Source organism: Anomalospiza imberbis, assembly GCF_031753505.1.
Source record: "Anomalospiza imberbis isolate Cuckoo-Finch-1a 21T00152 chromosome W unlocalized genomic scaffold, ASM3175350v1 scaffold_31, whole genome shotgun sequence".
Classification (NCBI taxonomy): domain Eukaryota; kingdom Metazoa; phylum Chordata; class Aves; order Passeriformes; family Viduidae; genus Anomalospiza; species Anomalospiza imberbis.
In genome coordinates, this window is record NW_027099315.1 from 5,757,156 (window position 1) to 5,775,923 (window position 18,768).

The window sequence follows — 18,768 nt, forward strand, 5'->3', positions numbered from 1 at the left end:
CTTTGCCTCTGCAGACAGTTGTGAGACAGCAAAAAGGCAGAAGCAAATGTAATGGCTGCTTTCGGGATCAATTCCTCCTTAAACAAAGGGGAGATGCAGATGTGACTGCTGTTCCACTTAAACATCTGCATGAGAAAGCTCATACCAAAGGATCATGGCCAGCCATAAATACCTTTCTGAGAAAGCTTTAATTAGCAGCTCGACCACAGGCTGCATGGAATGCTTGAAAATGTTTGCAATAAGAGCAAGAAACATCCTGGTCTGCTATTTGTTTGCATGCTGGTTAGTGATTTTAGTATCCTGCTTGACTGCTTAGTCTGATCCTAACTGTAAACAGTAAAACATATAAAAGGCTCACACGTGCTTAATAAAGTGATTTTGTTGCACCATAATGGAGTCTGTGCTTCAGTTGCTACAATCACAGATAGACTTGGATTGGGAACACAAGGGGGAGTTGTTCCTAGCTTGATGGGTCCCATGATGCCTCAGGTCATCAGGGCAGAGATGCCACCTATAAGTGGGCATGAGACCAGGTGATGGATTTAACCATGGACGGTATTTCCCAGGTTATCCATGATTGTGAGATATGCGCTGCAATTAAGCAGGCCAGGCAGGTAAAGCCCCTGTGGTGTGGTGGGTGGTGGTCCAAATATAAGTATGGGGAGGCCTGGCAGATTGATTACATCACACTGCCTCAAACCCACCAAAGCAAGAGTTACGTGCTCACAATGGTAGAAGCCACCACTGGATGGATAGAGACTTACCCTGTGCCTCATGCTACTGTCTATTTCAAGAACAAACTTATAAAAACCTGGGCCAGACAACATGGTATTGAATGGCTGTACCGTATTCCTTATCATTCACCAGCTGCTGTTAAAGCTGAATGGTGCAACGGCCTGCTTAAAATCATCTTGAAGGCACTGGGCAGGGGGACTTTCAAAAATTGGGAGCTGCATTTAGCAAAGGCCACATGGTTAGTTAACACCCGAGGCTCCACTAACCGAGCAGTCCCTGCCCAATCTGAACCCTTGCGAACAACAGATGGGAATAAGGTTCCAGTGAAAGATTTGCTGGAAGAAACGGTTTGGATCAATTCTGCCTCGAGCAAAGACACACCCATCCAGTGGGGTTGTCTTTGCTCAGGGACCAGGTTGCATCTGGTGGGTGATGCAGACAGATGGAAAGACACAATGCATACCTCAAGAGGACCTTGTTTTGGGGTAAACTATCCCTCACACTGTGCCTGTATCTAGATCGAGATGTATATATGTATATAATTAGGGTACTGCATGTATTTATATAGGTATGTGGTTGCAGTTGAAATTATATTAATTTGGGGATTAATCAAATAGTGTGGGATAAGGGGTGGAATGTCTTGGGGATTTATTTTTTTCTTTATCCCATATTCATTTTTGGTTTTGTTTCTTGCTTTATGTCCAGTGTGGTCACTGCCCCCCACCTCCCCCTGCCTCCTGGCTCCGGAAGTATTGCAATGGGTGAGACCCAGCCTGGGATTTCCTGCTAGAGTTGGGGGGAGGGACAGTTGCTAGCTTCTGGGTGGGTGATTCTTCTCCTTGGCCAAGCAGCACAACCCTTCTCTGACAAGAGATACTTGTTGCCATTTGGCTTTTGCCCCTTTTTTTTTCTTTTCCTTTGGCACTGTGACTGGGTTTCCTGGCTTGCTTCTCTGTTCCTCTGCTGCTTGGGAGCCCAGAGCCACAGTGTGCTGCGCTGGGACCTGGGAGCCCGCCCTCCCCCCCTGGGGACCTCCCTTCTGCACAGCCCAACCTCAGGACCAGACATCGCCAGGGAACTATGCAGGGAGCAATTCCCCACCCAGCCCCGCTGCTCTCTGCCACTGCTTCAGGGCTTCTTGTTACATTTTAACCCAACACCTGGCCATCCCACAGCTTCTGGAATGGCCTGGAGTCTTTGCAACACTTTGTTTTGTCATCCCAGATGGGTCCGCCCCTGCCATTCCAGTTTGCTGCTTCTGAGGTTTCCTGCTGCAGTCCATTCAGTTTCCCAAGTGGCACTGAGACGAGCTGCTTCTGGTGAGTTTCCAAAGGAAGCCCCTTTTCTACCCCTTCCACTGACGTACCTGCCCTAGACCACGTGGAAGGTCGTCTGAGCTTGTGCCACAGTGCCCCCTGCAGCCATAGGGGAATCATCGCACCTGCCCTGCCCAGCAGAGAGCCAACAGAGCCCCTGCCAGCTGTGACCAGAACTACACCAAAGGGGAAAGTATGTGACAGCTGAGAGAAGGCTACTATTTGGTTTCTGTTTTTTTCTTGTTGCTGCTGTTGTTGCTGTTTGCCTTGCTATATATATGTACACACACACACACACACACACACACATATATATATATAAGTAAAGAACTGTTATTCCTTTTCCCATATCTTTGCCTGAAAGCAATTAGGAGGGAAGGGGGTGATTTGTGGAAGAAAAAACTTCACTACTTGTAAAAGTTGTGAAGTAGGTATGTATCTTTATTCACCACTGGACACATGCAGGATCACTCCTCAAAGAACATGCACACTCTCTGAGAGTCCAGATCCCCCTCTGTCCCCTAACCTGTTGCACATGCATTAAGTTTCACAATAGGTCCATGCATATTAATTTACTAGCCTCGCTTCACATTACAATTAGTCCTTATCAGTTCTTTCACAGAGTGCTCTCTGGTTGTCCATCCACCTTCACGGTTCAGTTTTGGTTTGCTTCTTGTTTCAAGGTCCAAGGGCCCCCTCCTATCTCCCTCCAGCTTGGAAGTTCACATTCTTTTCACCTTGTTTGGGAGAGTTTTGTGAGCTACAGGCGTTTACAAGCACAGGCTTTTGTGAGCACAGCACGTTAACAGACGAAACAAGTTAAAATAACACAATTCATTTATGTGAGCAAGTTACAGCCTAAGCAGTTCAAAACAGCACACTTTGTCTAAATCCGAAACTGATTTTTACCCCAAGTTAATTTCTAACTCCATGTCTCATTCCCCCCCCTTTCTATAAAATGAGCAAATTCTTTTACTTAATGCAAATCCCTACAATAAGTGTCCCTCAATGCTTTACCATGTACATTTGACAAGGAGGTTAACACCGCCACTCACTGCAGTATTCTCCAATTCCAAATAAGTACTATAAAAGATAACCCTCAACTTACCCCAACTAATATCAGTAAAACTACAATGGGGTAACACGATGTATTAAAAATCCCAGTTGCAGTTGGCAGTCATCCAAAGATTGCATCCCACCAGTGATGAGCTACATCTTGTTTTATTCTTTGCAGAACTCTGCTTATCTCCTTTGTATCATGATAGACAGTAATTAGTTTTCTGTCGGAACCCAAAATGTCCCTTGGACACTCTTGGATGTTCCAGGCCCAGGCCAAAAGCATTTGAGACCCTGGAATGCAGTCACAGATCCCTGTGGCTTTGAACCTGATCCATGGAACAATTTACCAACCTTGCAGGAAGAACAAGAAATCACAAAAGTTTAGATATTATAGTAGAAGTAGTCACAAAGTGAAAGGAAGAATTTTTGAGTTCTGTACAGGGGGGTTTTAGGCCTTGTACAGAGGGGTCTGAGTTTTGTACATCGGGGTCAGAGGTTCTAAGATGGAGGGACTTGGGTGTGCCCTGTCCTCCTTCTTTCTTCTTCCTAACCTCCATGTTCTTGGTGATGTTGGCATTCACAGATTGGTTTAGAGTAGAAAGTCACTATTCAATATAGGTGATAGGCATTGGGGAAAACTGTAAACATCTAATAAACAATGTATGATATAAAAGAAGGCACCAGCCCCCTGGGTGTTGGATTGCGCCTTTGCCTGACTGCTGAATGGACCGCAGCAGGCTCAGGGAGAGATCTTTTCGATAACATATAATAAACTACCTTGAGACCGGATGACTGAAGACTACTGAGTCTTTCTTTGGAAGCTTGGGCTGGAGGAGAGACTTTTCCACCTTTCTGGGCCTCCCCAATCAGGGAGTGAGGCCCGACAACAACAACAGACACCGCAACTGGTATCCCTGGAGGGCTGTGACAAGAAGCCAATTTACTAGCCGACCTCCAACCTCCACCTGGGAAAAAGGCTCCAAAGAGAGAGGGAGAGGAGAGCTCAAGATAAAACACCCTGACCTTCACCAAGGGAAATCATCTCGGGAGCAGCCCGGAGAGGAGAAAAACCAGAAGCGCGCGCCTGGAATTTCTCGCCTGTGATCTGCTGGATGTGACCTGGAACATCTCTGGACCGACCTCGTGCTGACTCCGCTTTTGGTGAGAACAGTTTGAATTGAGAACATGGGGGGGGCATACTCTCAGGAACAGGTCCAAATTTTTTCAGCCCTTCAGCGGGTGGTATCCACACATCCTGTGGAGATGGTTCCAAAAGACCTGAAAGCACTGCTGTTGTGGGTGCGGTGTAATTATCCGCACACAGAGACGAACCTCTTGTTTGAACAAACTTTCTGGGAATACATCAACAGACATTTATATAATTTGGCCAGCAAAAGAAATAAGATTGTCACGAAGCTTTTACCATCAGCAAGAATAATGCTAGAATCAGTTTCGCAACGTGGCAAGGGGTCTGTCATTTTACAACAGACAGCTCAAGCTACTGGAGGAGCGCCAGGGGCACAACTGCCCAGCCAGCAGCGTGGAGCAGCTCTCTTCACCACAGATCCAGGGGAAGCAGGACTGCCTCCCGTGGAAAAACAAGGGGAAGAATTTACCATCACACCCCGAGTCCCCAGGTTCCCACAGTTCCTCAGATTCCCCTGAGCCCCCAGAATCTCTAGGGTCCTCCAATGCAGAAGTCCCTCAGTCGACCATATATCAGCCAGGAATCGCTCGTACAGTGGGGGAGGCTGAAGCGATACTGGTGGAGGAGGGTGCAGACGGGAGCGTGGAGCCCAGGGAGGAGGGGGAGCCATCTCTCGCAGCAGCAGCGGCGGGCAGCTTACAGCAGCCCGTGGCGCCGGCGGGAGCGGGGGGGGCCGTGAGGGCAAAGGGAACCGAGAAGGGGACGGGGGCACGAGCGCGGCGGTTTTACCTCCCAAGGGCGCTATAACACGCGCCATGGCGAGAGCCCGTGCAGCCGCAGAGGCGGCCGCCCAACAGGCACAGGGGGAGAGCTTCCAGATCGCAGCAGCGGCGCTGGCCAGGCAGCTGACCGAGACAGAGCAGACACCCGCGGCAAGTGCTTGTCTCGCGGCTGTGGCAACGCGCATGCGCACGACGGTGAAGTGAAACCCGGAAGCCGGGGCAGGGGAGGGCACCTCGCATGTTGTAGACGCGGCAAGGACTCAAATGGGGCGGAAGCTGTGCGCTCGGGTTGTGGGCATCGGCACAGAGTCAGGAGAGGCGTGTCCCTATGAGTGATAGAGTAAGGGTTAAATTTAGTAGCTTAGAATTGAAATCATAGGAATGATTTCTAAACTGTATCGGGGGGGTTGGTGGTGGCTAGAGCAGGCAGGTAGAAGGAACAGGCCTGGACCTGCAGGACAGCTAGGCCTTGGGAGTGAATGATAGCCCTGTAACAGTGATTGTCCTAACCAAATCAAGCATGGTCTTCACCAAATCAAGCATAGTCTTCAGTAGATCAAGCGAAACTGCACCTGTGTGGGAATGGGAACTAGAATGGAACAATATAAGTTTAATAATTAATGGGGGGGGGGGGGAGTAGAAGGGGTTATAAGCTACCGATTCGGGTGTATTGTTGAAGCCCAGATCTGGGGTCTCACCCCTGGGCTTCCGTGCGCTTCAAAAAAACACCATCATATACAATCAATTCTGATTGTGTGTGGATCCTGACGCTAACATTTTGGCGACCCAGATGGGACACTGTGAGTGCGGCTGAGGAGGCGCGATTTGATCACGCTCCAGCCGGCACCGAGGGATTCTTGGGGAGCCCATCGGCCGCAACCGTCTCCGCCATCTCACAACATCCCCTGGGAAAAGGTAAGGTGTTTTCTCTTTGGTCTGGTGCCTGCCGGTCAGACACGGCGAAAGCCGTGCTCGGTTGGGCTAAAGGAATTCCTGGTATTGCCTAGGCGCCATCCGTTAGTCAGAGTGAAAGCGCTGCAGGAGCGGCAATTTGTAGTCTTTTGTAGCTGTAACATGGAGAAGCTTAAAGGGGTTTTGGGTGGCAATGCCCCCATACCGAGCAATTCTCCTTTGGGGTGCTTATTAGCACATTGGAAAAAAGGTAATTTTGGGCAAGAACTACACAAGGGTAAATTGATTGATTATTGTAACACGTCATGGACAAAATATGATCTGGAAGGTGGGGAACAGTGGCCGCAAAATGGATCTTTGCAATATAATACCATTTTACAGTTGATGTTGTTTTGTAAGCGAGAGGGGAAGTTGGATGAGGTCCTATATGTTGACTTGTTTTTCTATTTGCGAGATAAGCCAGAATGGCAGACTGAGTGTGGTCTGATGGTAATTAAGGCATTTGTAAATGATAAGTGTGAGGCTTGTGTAAAAGAGAAACAGTGTATATGGAACATTTGGCAGAATGAGTTGGGAAGGTGGGAGATGCTTTGGAAACTGATTTATTAGTGGGACCCACTGCTCCACCGGGGTCATCCCAGTATTCAAATTCCATTCCGCCAGATCTCACCCCACCAGATTCTCTCACCTCTCCCTCGCTTACGCCTGCTTTGCCTGCTCGAACCAATCCCCCTCCTGTGCCTGCTCGACATGCCCCCCCGCTTTCTGTGTCTGCCCAGGGAAATCCCCCTTCTTCTGCTCAAAGGTATCCCCCCCTACTCCAACACCTGCGCAATGGTTTATCCCTCCATCGACCCCTGCTCAGGGGTATGCTCCTCTTCCACCCACACCTCCTTCGCCGGCTCCTGTCCCCTCTGCTCCCCCGTACCCTCCCTTGCCAAATTCAGCTGCTGCTTTCCCCCAGGGTAGCAATCAGGGTTTGGCTGAGAGAGGAAGACGGGCGGGGTGGGTAGAGAGAACAGACAGAGCAGAAAGTAGTGACAGTGAGGAAGATAGGTTAGATACCCCAGTAGCCCTCCGTACACGAGGGAGGTTAGCCCCAGCGTGGCCCAAGACAGGAAAGGATACATCAAAGCAAGCAAAAAGAACAGTAATTGCTCCGCTGAGGCAAGGGGTGGGAGCTGAGGGACCGGTCTTTCTAAAAGTGCCCTTTTCACCTGCTGATCTAGTCATATGGAAACAGTCAGCTGGGTCATACAGAGAAAATCCAGATAAAGTAGCACGTGTGGTTAAAATGATAATGAAAACTCAGAATCCAGATTGGGGAGATATCCAAGTGATTTTAGATACTTTGTTAGATGATACAAAAAAGGATATGGTACTCCGAGCAGCGAGAGAAAGGGTTAGGGAAGACATACAGAATGGTTTAGTGACAGGGCTCTTGGATAACCATTTCCCCACTGAGGACCCTGGGTGAGACCCTAACGACCCATCCGGGATAGATATGCTAAGGCTAAAACAGTACCAGGAGTAGATTGTTATAGGTGTTCAGAAGGCAATGCCTAAAAGTATAAATTGGCCTAAGTTATATCAGGTAAGACAAGAAAAGCAGGAGTCCTCCATGGCATTTTTAGAAAGGCTTAAAGAAGCAGCGAGAAAATATACAGATCTCCAAGTAGACACAGAACCAGCAAAAATTCAGCTTGCCTTTATTTTCCTTGGCCAGTCACAGGAAGACATAAGGAGAAAGTTACAGAAGCTAGAGGGAGAAGAATTAAGAAATTTAGATAAGTTATTGGATGTTGCTTGGAAGGTTTATAATAACAGGGAACTGGAAGCGAGTAAGCAACAGCAGCAAAATCTCTTGGCAGTAATACAAGGAAAAGGGAATCCAAATATTAGGGGCCGTGGCAGGGGTGCTCGTGGTTTAGGTAGGGGTAGCAGAGGACGTGGGGGGGGTTTCTAGGTTAGGGTTAAACCAATGTGCCTATTGTAAACAAGAGGGCCACTGGAAGAATGAGTGTCCGAACCGGTTTTACCAGAGCAACCAACCCAGTCAAGACAGTGAGGTAAAAAGATTGATGATGGCTCAGGGAACAAAAGCAAATGAAGAGCCGGTAGTGGTAATTCAACTTGGGGAAAAAGATGTTAAATTTTTAGTAGACACAGGGGCTACGTACTCTGTATTAAATGATTTAGAAGGGCCAATTGGAGATAAAGTTGTGACAGTTGTCGGAGTCACCGGGAAGGAGGAAAGTCGGCCATTCATGCAACCCCTTGATCTAGCATTTGGGAACAAAGTCTTAACACATGAATTTCTGTATATGCCTGATTGCCCAATGCCACTTTTAGGATGAGATTTATTAGCAAAGCTTGATGCGGTAATTGCCTTTGAAAACGGGGAATTAGTTATGCGGATACCTGAATCAAATACTGGGAAAATTTTAATGCTTAAGGAGAAACCGGTTTCTAGTGTTCCTAAAGAGGTAGAGGATGCAGTAATTCCTTCAGTCTGGGAGACAGATATTCCGGGGAGGTCAAAGCTAGCACAACCAGTACATGTGGAAATAAAAGAAGGAGCAAAGGCTGTGCGAATTAAGCAATATCACATAAAACCTGAAGCACGCCAAGCAATAGTAAAGATTATAGATAAATTTTTGAAATACCAAGTTCTAGAAGAATGTGAATCAGAATACAATACACCCATATTCCCAGTAAAGAAACCAAATGGGGATTACAGGCTAGTGCAGGACTTGAGGGCAATAAATGAAATAACCAAAGGTATTCACCCAGTGGTTGCTAATCCTTATACATTGTTAGCATCCGTAAAAGAGATATATAAATGGTTTACTGTGATTGATTTAAAGGATGCCTTTTTCTGCATACCCCTTGACAAAGAAAGTAGGAAACTATTTGCCTTTGAGTGGGAACATCCCGAAAACGGAAAGAAGACCCAACTCACCTGGTCCCGGCTACCGATGGGGTTCAAGAACAGCCTCACCCTATTTGGGAGTAAACTAGCAAAGGAGCTGGAGATTTGGACCAAGAACAGGCAAGTACCACGAGAACAGTACCTGCTGCTACAGTATGTTGATGATATACTGCTAGCTATAGAGGAGAAGGACACCTGTATAAAGGTAACAATTGAAATCTTAAATCACCTGGGAATGGGAGGATATAAAGTATCCAAAGAAAAGGCACAAATTGCCCAGCAGACAGTGATTTACCTGGGATGTGAAATCTCACAACGGCAAAGAAAACTGGGTACTAACCATATTCAAGCTATCTGTGCTATTCCAGAACCCCAAAATCCACATGAGCTGCGAATCTTCCTTGGGATGACAGGATGGTGCTGCCTGTGGATCATGGACTATGGACTTATTGCAAAACCCCTGTATGAGGCCCAGAAGACACAGCTGTTCAGCTGGGGCAAAAAAGAGAAGGAGACCTTCCTCAAACTAAAGAAAGCATTGACAACTGCCCCTGCGCTGGGACTGCCTGACCTGTCCAAAGATTTTCAGCTGTTTGTCCATGAGAGGCAACACCTAGCACTGGGAGTGCTGACCCAACGTCTGGGAAACTGGAAAAGGCCGGTAGGTTACTTTTCCAAACAACTTGACAACGTCAGTGCCGGGTGGCCTTCATGCCTGCGTGCAGTCGCAGCCACTGTGATGCTGATACAGGAAGCCAGGAAACTCGCGATGGGCAGACACATGGATGTCTATGTGCCACATATGGTAACCACTGTCCTAGAACAAAAGGGGGGCCACTGGCTATCCCCAAGTCGAATGATGAAATTCCAGGTAATCCTAATAGAACAAGATGATGTAACATTAAAAACAACTAACCTTTTGAATCCAGCTTTGTTTCTAGGAACAACAGTCGAAGAAAGCCCACTGGAGCACGACTGTGTAGAAGTAATAGAGCACACTTATTCAGCCAGAGCAGATCTGAAAGACGTCCCACTAGAAGAGCCAGACTGGGAATTGTTTACAGACGGAAGCAGTTTCATGGAGAACGGGACCAGATACGCCGGATATGTGGTAACAACAATAGATGCAGTAGTAGAAGCAAAAGCCTTACCAGCAAACACATCTGCTCAACGAGCAGAACTGGTTGCCCTGATCAGAGCATTAGAACTGAGTGAAGAGAAAAAGGTAAATATATGGACTGACTTGAAATATGCCTTTGGAGTAGTGCATGTACATGGGGCACTGTGGAAAGAAAGAGGACTACTGTCTTCTCAAGGTACACACATTAAACACCAAGATGCAGTCCTGCAATTAATAAAAGCAGTGCAAGGACCTGAACAAGCAGCAATTATGCACTGTAAAGAACACCAATCAGGAACCTCCAAAATCTATGAGGGAAATCGGAAGGCAGACTGGGCAGCCCGACAAGCTGCTCGAGGAGTACAAACAGCACTGGCATTGATACCTTTAAAGCACCATGTGTCCCAATTCAATTTGCCTCCGAAACCCAAATATTCAACAGAGGATGACAAATTGGGATGTTCACTGAATGCACAAAAGAATTCAGAAGGGTGGTATGTAACTGCACGAGGGCAAATAGTGGTGCCTCCTGTAATAATGAGAGAAATCCTACAAGTTAAACAAAATGAATGTCATTGGGGTGCAGAGGCATTGGTTAAATTGCTAAAACAATATCTAGTCTCAGTACGGATGTTAACCATGGCTATGTCTGTGATGACAAAATGTGAGATTTGCTTGAGAAACAACCCCGGAGCTAGACAGCAAACTCAGTTAGGAAGAATCCGGGTAGGGACAGAACCAGGAGATTATTGGCAGGTGGATTTTGTAGAATTACCAAGAACTCGGGGATACAAATATCTGTTAGTAAGGGTTGACGCATTTTCAGGATGGCCAGAAGCCCTTCCCTGTCGCTCAAATCAAGCCAAGGAAACAGTTAAATGGCTATTACAAGAAATCATCCCCAGATTTGGGGTGCCTATAGGGATTTCATCAGATAGGGGTCCACATTTTGTAGCCACGGTGGTAAAGGAAGTCAGTAAGTTACTGGGAATAACCTGGGACCTCCACACACCATGGAGACCCCAGTCTAGTGGTCAGGTAGAAAGGATGAATCAAACCTTGAAAAGGCAAATTAGTAAAATATGCCAGGAAGCCAAGCTGCAGTGACCACAGGCTTTACCCATAGCACTGTTAAGGGTGCGAACAAAGCCCCGGAGTGGGATGTCAGTCAGCCCGTATGAGATATTGTATGGGAAACCATACGAATCTCCTGATCCCAACCCAAATGTACATATTACTGGAAAACAAGAAGTGTATAAATATGTTTTATCTCTTGCGAAAACTCTAGCACGATTCCGGAGCGCTCTCGTGTGAAATAGGCCCCTGACTCTCGAGAATCCAGTTCACGACATTAATCCAGGAGATGATGTGTACATCAAGACCTGGAACGAGGAACCACTGAAAGAGAAATGGTGTGGGCCACATCAGTAGTTTGGTTGATTTACAGCATCCTGAAGAGAGAAATACAGAAGAAGATGTCTTGGAACTGGAAGATAATAAAGGCACTGACACAAGACAAAGATCCACGCCCATCACCTTCCGGTCCCCCGGTTCGTGACAGCACCCATAATGGCTACGACAACCATGGACTCGAAGAAGATCAAGTATAAAGTCAGAAAGTGAATAGACTGTCGGAAGCCGAATTGCCTGAATCTAGTGAAAGCATTTTACTCATATTATAGTGAAAAAATTCTTTCAAAGGGGGGAAATGATAGAGTAAAGGTTAAATTTAGTAGCTTAGAATTGAAATCATAGGAATGATTTCTAAACTGTATCGGGGGGGTTGGTGGTGGCTAGAGCAGGCAGGTAGAAGGAACAGGCCTGGACCTGCAGGACAGCCAGGCCTTGGGAGTGAATGATAGCCCTGTAACAGTGATTGTCCTAACCAAATCAAGCATGGTCTTCACCAAATCAAGCATAGTCTTCAGTAGATCAAGCGAAACTGCACCTGTGTGGGAATGGGAACTAGAATGGAACAATATAAGTTTAATAATTAGTGTGTGTGCGGGGGGAGTAGAAGGGGTTATAAGCTACCAATTCGGGTGTATCGTTGAAGCCCAGATCTGGGGTCTCACCCCCGGGCTTCCGCGCTCTTCAATAAAACACTTTCATATACAGTCAATTTTGATTGTGTGTGGATCCTGACGCTAACACTGCTATGCTCCTGTTATGAACAAAGTTTCCAGGTGTTCCCCAGAAAGGCCGGCAGGGCCTTCCTAGTTCCCATGGCAACACTGGAATGACTGCTGGCTACTGATATTGAAATGTTTATTAGTTAATTGCTCTGTTTGTTTTCTCTAAACTACCTGGAGATAACCTGCCTTCCCCCCCCCCACCACACTGACATTCTGGGACTAACATGCAAATAAGAAAACCCCCCGGGATCATGGGAGTATTTTTTGGGGGTAAAGACACCCCTAAATAAAGAACTAAACACAATAGAGTGGGATAGACAAATGCCGTAGCCGAGGAAGAGGGAAACACAACCTGTGATCAACTTTTGTCTGTCACCATAACCTAAGAGACTAGACTAGGGTGGGCTGGGGCAAGTGGAGATGGAAGAGACAGGGAGCCAGCCCTGGGGCTGCCACCAGGGAAGGAGCAGGGACAGTTGTTTTTCTGGACTTCAGCAACAGACTGTGCACTCCACGCCTCCTCATCCTTTGGCCACTGGTTGTGCCACAGGGAAAAAGAAGGGACTGCTGCTGCTCTGGACTTCAGTGACAGACCCTGCACCTTTTGGCCACCTGGAAGAGCTACAACAATGGGGGCGAGCTCTGTTCGGGACCTCTGCCCAGCTGATCTTTTTAATAAAGAGCTGAACATTAATAAAGGCATAAGCCCTGTTCATTTCACTCCTACCCAGCTTCTTGTGAACCTGTTCACTGGCAGAGCATGGGAAAATAAAAATTCCTTGATTTAGAATACGCACTACTTAGGAACAACTAAAACATCAATGTGTTTTCAACATTAGCATCATACTGAATCCAAAACATAGCACTGCACAAACTACTAAGAAGAAAACAAAGTCTGTATAAGCTGAAACCAGGACAATTAAGCACATCAGCCCCATAGGAGCATAAAGCTCTGCTAGACACTGGTGCAGAGTGTACTCTAATACCATTGGACTACAAAGGCATAGAATCCATGTGTATTTCTGGAGTGACAGGGGATCCCAACAGCTGTCTGAGCTGGGGGGTAGGGTAAGCCTAACTGGGAGTGAGTGGCAAAAGCACCTCACTGAGACAGGCTCCATGTACTCTTGGCATAGGCTACCTCTGGAGAGGGTACTTGAAAGACCCAAAAGAGTACCGATGGGCTTTCAGTATAGTTGCCTTGAGTACAGAAAAGATTAAACAGCTGTCTAGTTTGCCTGGTCTCTTAGAGGATCCTTCTGTCATGGGGTTGTTGCAGGTTAAGGAACAGCAGGTGCCTACTGCTACTGTTATGTGTATTTTAGATAATTCGTACTTGTGAGAAATAGATGTATGAAATATGTTTTATTGGTAAAAAATATCCCAGTAAGTTTTTTTAAGCACCCAAGCCGGGGACGTGAAGGTTGCTTCACAGTATTTTGAAACCGCAGCTGGCAGCACAGAGAAAAGGACCTAATTTGCAATCAAATGGACGTGGCCGGCTCGGAGATGGGTGCTTCTCCAAGGTAATCTGAGGAACACCCAGGCGATGAATACTTGATAAATATCTCAGATTGAGATAGCCAGAGCCATCAAGAAGATGCATCTCAACGCATCTCAATGTCGAGTTCCGATAACCCTCTGATTAGCATACATTGCTTCCCAGACACAGTTTTGTTCAACTCAGCGCAGATAAAAGAGACTTTATGAATATGTAGGACTTTGAATAGAAAGAAAAGCCTGATCGCAGAAATCCCTGCCTTGAGCAAGATAAACTGTGTAAAAACTGCTTGAGCAAGACGGTTGGTGTGAACATAGGGGACCCTATGCTGTAGTGGTCAAACCTGTGTCTCACCCAGTGCCGATCCCGGGCTCAGCACTGACTCTTTTTTTTTGATAGTGGCTTTTCGTCGTTATTTTTTAAATTTATATTTGGACCAATTAATACATTTTCTTTAATTAATAAATTGGAGCATTCATTTATAACACTACCATGACTATTCACCAGCAGGAATATTACACAAATTGATACTCCCTGTCTCCTATCCATGAGCTGATTCATCACTGTCGTGGGTGTAATGAACAAAGTTTCCAGGTGTTCCCCAGAGAGGCGGGCAGGGCCTTCCTAGTTCCCATGGCAACACTGGAATGGCTTCTGGCTCTAGCTGAGTACCAATATTAAAATGTTAATTAGCTAATTGCTGTGTTTGTTTTCTCTAAACTACCTGGAGATAACCTGCCTCCCCCCACCACACTGAAATTCTGGGACTAACATGCAAATAAGAAAACCCCTGGGATCATGGGAGTATTTTTTTTGGGGATAAAGACACCCCTAAATAAAGAACTAAACACAGTAGAGGGGGATAGACAAATGCCGTAGCCGAGGAAGAGGGAAACACAACCCCTGATTGACTTTTGTCTGTCATCATCGCCTAAAAGAGACTAGATTAGAATAGGGTGTGCAAGATGGAGATGGAAAAGACAGAGCCCCCTGGGGCTGCCACCAGGGAAGGAGCGGGGACAACTGTTTTTCTGGACTTCAGCAACAGACTGTGCACTCCACGCCGCCTCACGAGCTCCGTTTGGGAACCCTGCCCGGCTGATCTTTTTAATAAAGAGCTGAACATTAATAAAGGCATTAGCTCTGTTCATTTCAGTGGGTAACCCAAAATGTTGTTGTATTCATATTTACCTGTACCCAAAAGTTGTTACTGTCTCTTTAAGGCCGAGTGGCATCACCAGAACTGGAATGTCAGGGCAGTAAGAAGTTACTGCAGTCTCTTTTAAAGGTCAGAGCACTGGAGCTGAACCTCCTTTTGTCTCCTGGTCTTCACCCAAGACAGAGACCCTGCTTTGGTTTTTTTTTCCCTTCTCTTTTGTTATTAATGACAATTATAGTTACTGGCTTTCACAAGTTATTATTGATCACAAAGATTCTGATATAGTACAATTTGTAATTCCCTTTAACTGCTTTTTGGTATAGTATAATCTGTCATCTTATACACGCACAGTATATCGTATATAAGTAAGTAGTGTGATAAATATATATATTATGCCTTAGCACAATATTAAAATAGAAACTATATGATCTTAAAATGCTTTTATTTGTGTAACTAACTCAAAAAATGGTGTGAAATAACTATGTTGCTTCTCACATTTGTGGACTATCTTATTTGAATGATTAGATAACAGTGACAAAAACCAGAACATCCAGATAATAATTTACTAGTGACTCTCTAGTTATTAAGAAGTGTCAAAAAAACAGAATGGAGACTCAAGAAGAAATAAAATATATTAATTTAATCTACAGGATGGCATGCAGACAAGTCAAAGGTTAAAACCAAGCAAAAGAGTTCCCAAGACATGTAAACCCACAAGACATTTTGAATATGCATAAACCTCATTAATATGCATTTAACCACTGCAATGAAAAGTATATAAGCAAATTGTTTTAAGCTAAGTGTGTGAAACATGTCTCACTATTTGAAATTTTTATAAAAGTTTATTAAAGGATAAAATCCAGCGCTGGAGTGCTTGGCTATTTGCCAAAAGCACACTGTTAACTTAAAACCATGTTCTTTATATACTGTTACATTAAACGGGGTACATGCATATTCCTAAGAGTTTATACATATTCAAACATTCCTTTGAGTTTAGATGTTCTTTTGGTTGGTTTTAACCTTTGACTTGTCTTCATGCCATTTTGTAGATAAAACCTGTGAAAAATGCCATTCACTTTTGTTAGAATTTTAGAAGTTTAATAGTAATGAAAATAGTAATAAAAATTATGTAAATAAGAGACAATAAAAAGCAAAAAATTACAGACATCCGGTTGCCTGGCTCTCTGCCAAAAAGCACACCTTGCTAACAAAGGATTACCCCTTGAAAGCAATAGCCTATTGCATATTCATATACTCATACATGATTCAAACATTCCTTTCAAACCAGAGTGTTTCTGCTTAATTTTAGCTTCCCCCCCATCTTGTAAATCAACCTTCTTGGTTCCTCGTAGTCTGAGCTTTCCCAATAAGGAGACAATAATTCTTCTCTTGGGATCTTGGTGTCTGTTGCTCTTATCTCTATCCAGATAGGATAATGTGAAGAATTTCTTGGTTATCTTTTCCCTTCCTTGCACTCGTTACAAAAAGTATCTTACATCACATAGTTTCGTTTTTATTATTATGCTTTAGCCTAAAAACTATATTTACCACACTACTTAAAAGAGATTAATACACCATAACTTTCCAACATAACACATAGTAGTCATTTTAACATTTGCGAAGACCCAATCATATAATATGCATTTTTCACAAAAACGAATATATTTTATTTCTTCTTCTGGTTTCATCTCATTGTATTTTCACTCCCTGATAATGAAGGTCAATAAATTCTTCTATTTACGGTGCTCTGGTTTCTGTTTCCATTATCTTGTCTTTCAGATAAGATGGTCCCCAAATGTGGGAAATCACCTAATTATTTTACACCATTATCTGAGTTAGTTACATGAAAAAGGCATTTTAACATCACAGTCTGTATTTTAATATTATGCTACGGCCTAAGATATAATATATTTATTCATTTACTATTAACATAAGCTATACAATGCATATATAAACTGATAGATTATACTATACTAAAAAGCAGTTAAAAGGAATAGCAAATTGTACTATATCAGGATCTTTGTGATCAATAATGATTTGTAAAACATAAGCTAATACATAAATCTGAAAGCCAATAACTATATTTGTCATTTATAACACAGTGTGCCTTTGACAAATTGCCAAAGCACCCCAGCACTGGATATTGTCCCATTTATCCCATATTAAACTTTTATAAAAAATCTTAAATAGTGAAACTTGTTTTTTACACTTTTGTTCCTCTTTTATATCTTAGACTGCCTCAAGGTGAATTCTGCAAGTGCCTGCCTGCAGTCACAGTGGCACCACACTAGAAAGAAACAGAGCAGCCCTGCTCTGGTTTGGGATGGCCTCAGCTTGCCAGCAGCGCCCGGCTGAGGAGAGAAGGCATTGAGTAACAGAGCAGCCTCACTCCAGTCCAAGTCGCTCCAGCCTGCTACCAGTGTCAGGATGAAGCGTAAAAGCATGGAGTCCAAAACGCTCCAGCCAACTGCCCTGCCACCTTCTGCTGTGAGGAAGGCAAAGATCCTCCACAAGACTTGATCCAGAGAATACCAGCCGCCCTTCGTGACAGAGCTGCTGCCGGAGAGATAAGCGGGAAAGGCGTCTGATGCCATCTTCCCTTTGTCTCCCTACACAAGATTTCCCATGGCAGACGCCGTCTTGGGGAAGAGAGGGCTGTCACCTAGCCATTCTGCGTTTCTCTGCGAAAAAGAGTTCAGTCTTTATAATTTTTAAAAGTTTAATAAAGGATAAAAGAAGGACAAATAATTAATCCAGAGCTGGGGTGCTTTTGGTGAACGGTCAAAAAGCACACTGGTAGCTTAAAATCATGTTCTCTATATACATTTCTGTAGCGGCCGGTTTTGTTGGGGGGGGGGGACCCCCCGGGGGAGAGAGGGGCTGATAGACCACCAGCCAGGAGAGCCAGCTAAAAGAGAGTGCCCCGTACCCCCGGCACACTTAACAGGGTGATTCAAAGTGGGCGCGGAACAGATTGGGCCAATGGGATTACAGACACATAATACTTCAGGGGAGGATCACAGGCTTGGAATAAACCATACAGTTTTGAGGGGTGAGACAGAGCATACCATTTAACTAAAATATAACACCACACATTTCCATTGCTGGTGTTACATGCATATGCATTAGCTTATACATTATTCAAACATTCCTTCGAGTTTTTGATGTTCCGGGAACTCTTTTGTTTGTTTTCAACCTCTGACTTGTCTGCATAATATTCTGTAAATTAGGTCCATATATTTTATTTCTTCCTGAAGTTCCGTCCTGTTGTTTCACACTCTCTGATAACAAGTAGTTAATAAATCCTCTCTAGGGCTCTGGTTTCTCTCACTGTTATCTTATCTCTTGGAGAGGCCAGTCTGCAGATGTAAGAAACAGCATAACTGTTTTACACTATTCTCTGAGTTAGTTACATAAAAGCATTTTTAACATTACATAGTCTCTATTTGAACATTTTGCTAAAGTCTAGAATACAGTATTTTTATCACACTATTATTTATATGAACTATATGGTGCATACATAAACAAACAGATTATACTATACCCAAAAGCTGTTAAAAAGTAAGTATAAATTGCACCGTATCAAAAATACTTGTGACTATTAACAACATGCAAAAGTTAGTACATGAATGTGAAAGCCAATATTAAACTATCATTTGTCACAATTTTCCCCCTCTTCTTTTCTTACTTTATTTGACTTGCGCTACAGTTTTTGAACCTTTGTGCTCTCAGCACACTGATACCTTTCGTAGATCTTAAGTGCCTTCTTTAGGTTCTTGTCATCTTTTGATTTCTTTAACACTATAATTTTCTGCATTTCTCTCGAGGTACCTGATTTGTGATTGGTGGACATTGTTATTAACTGCATATTTTGAACTACATAAGCAATTAATTGGATAAGACATGGAATTAAACATGGAAGAAAAAATAAACTTGTTATTCTACTGAGACAGAGTAAAAATTTAACAAT

The 18,768-nt window shown here is 44.4% G+C and overlaps 1 protein-coding gene across 2 annotated transcripts in view; it reads left to right on the forward strand.

Moving 5' to 3' along the window:
* Positions 1-630: 630 nt before the first annotated feature.
* The window catches only part of LOC137465609 (heterogeneous nuclear ribonucleoprotein K), a 230,157-nt gene continuing 212,019 nt past the window's right edge, over positions 631-18,768 (forward strand). For both annotated transcript variants that reach the window (XM_068177689.1, XM_068177684.1), the window contains exon 1: positions 631-643. The gene's annotated coding sequence lies outside the window, so the exon portion shown is untranslated. The remainder of the gene's footprint in view (positions 644-18,768) is intronic.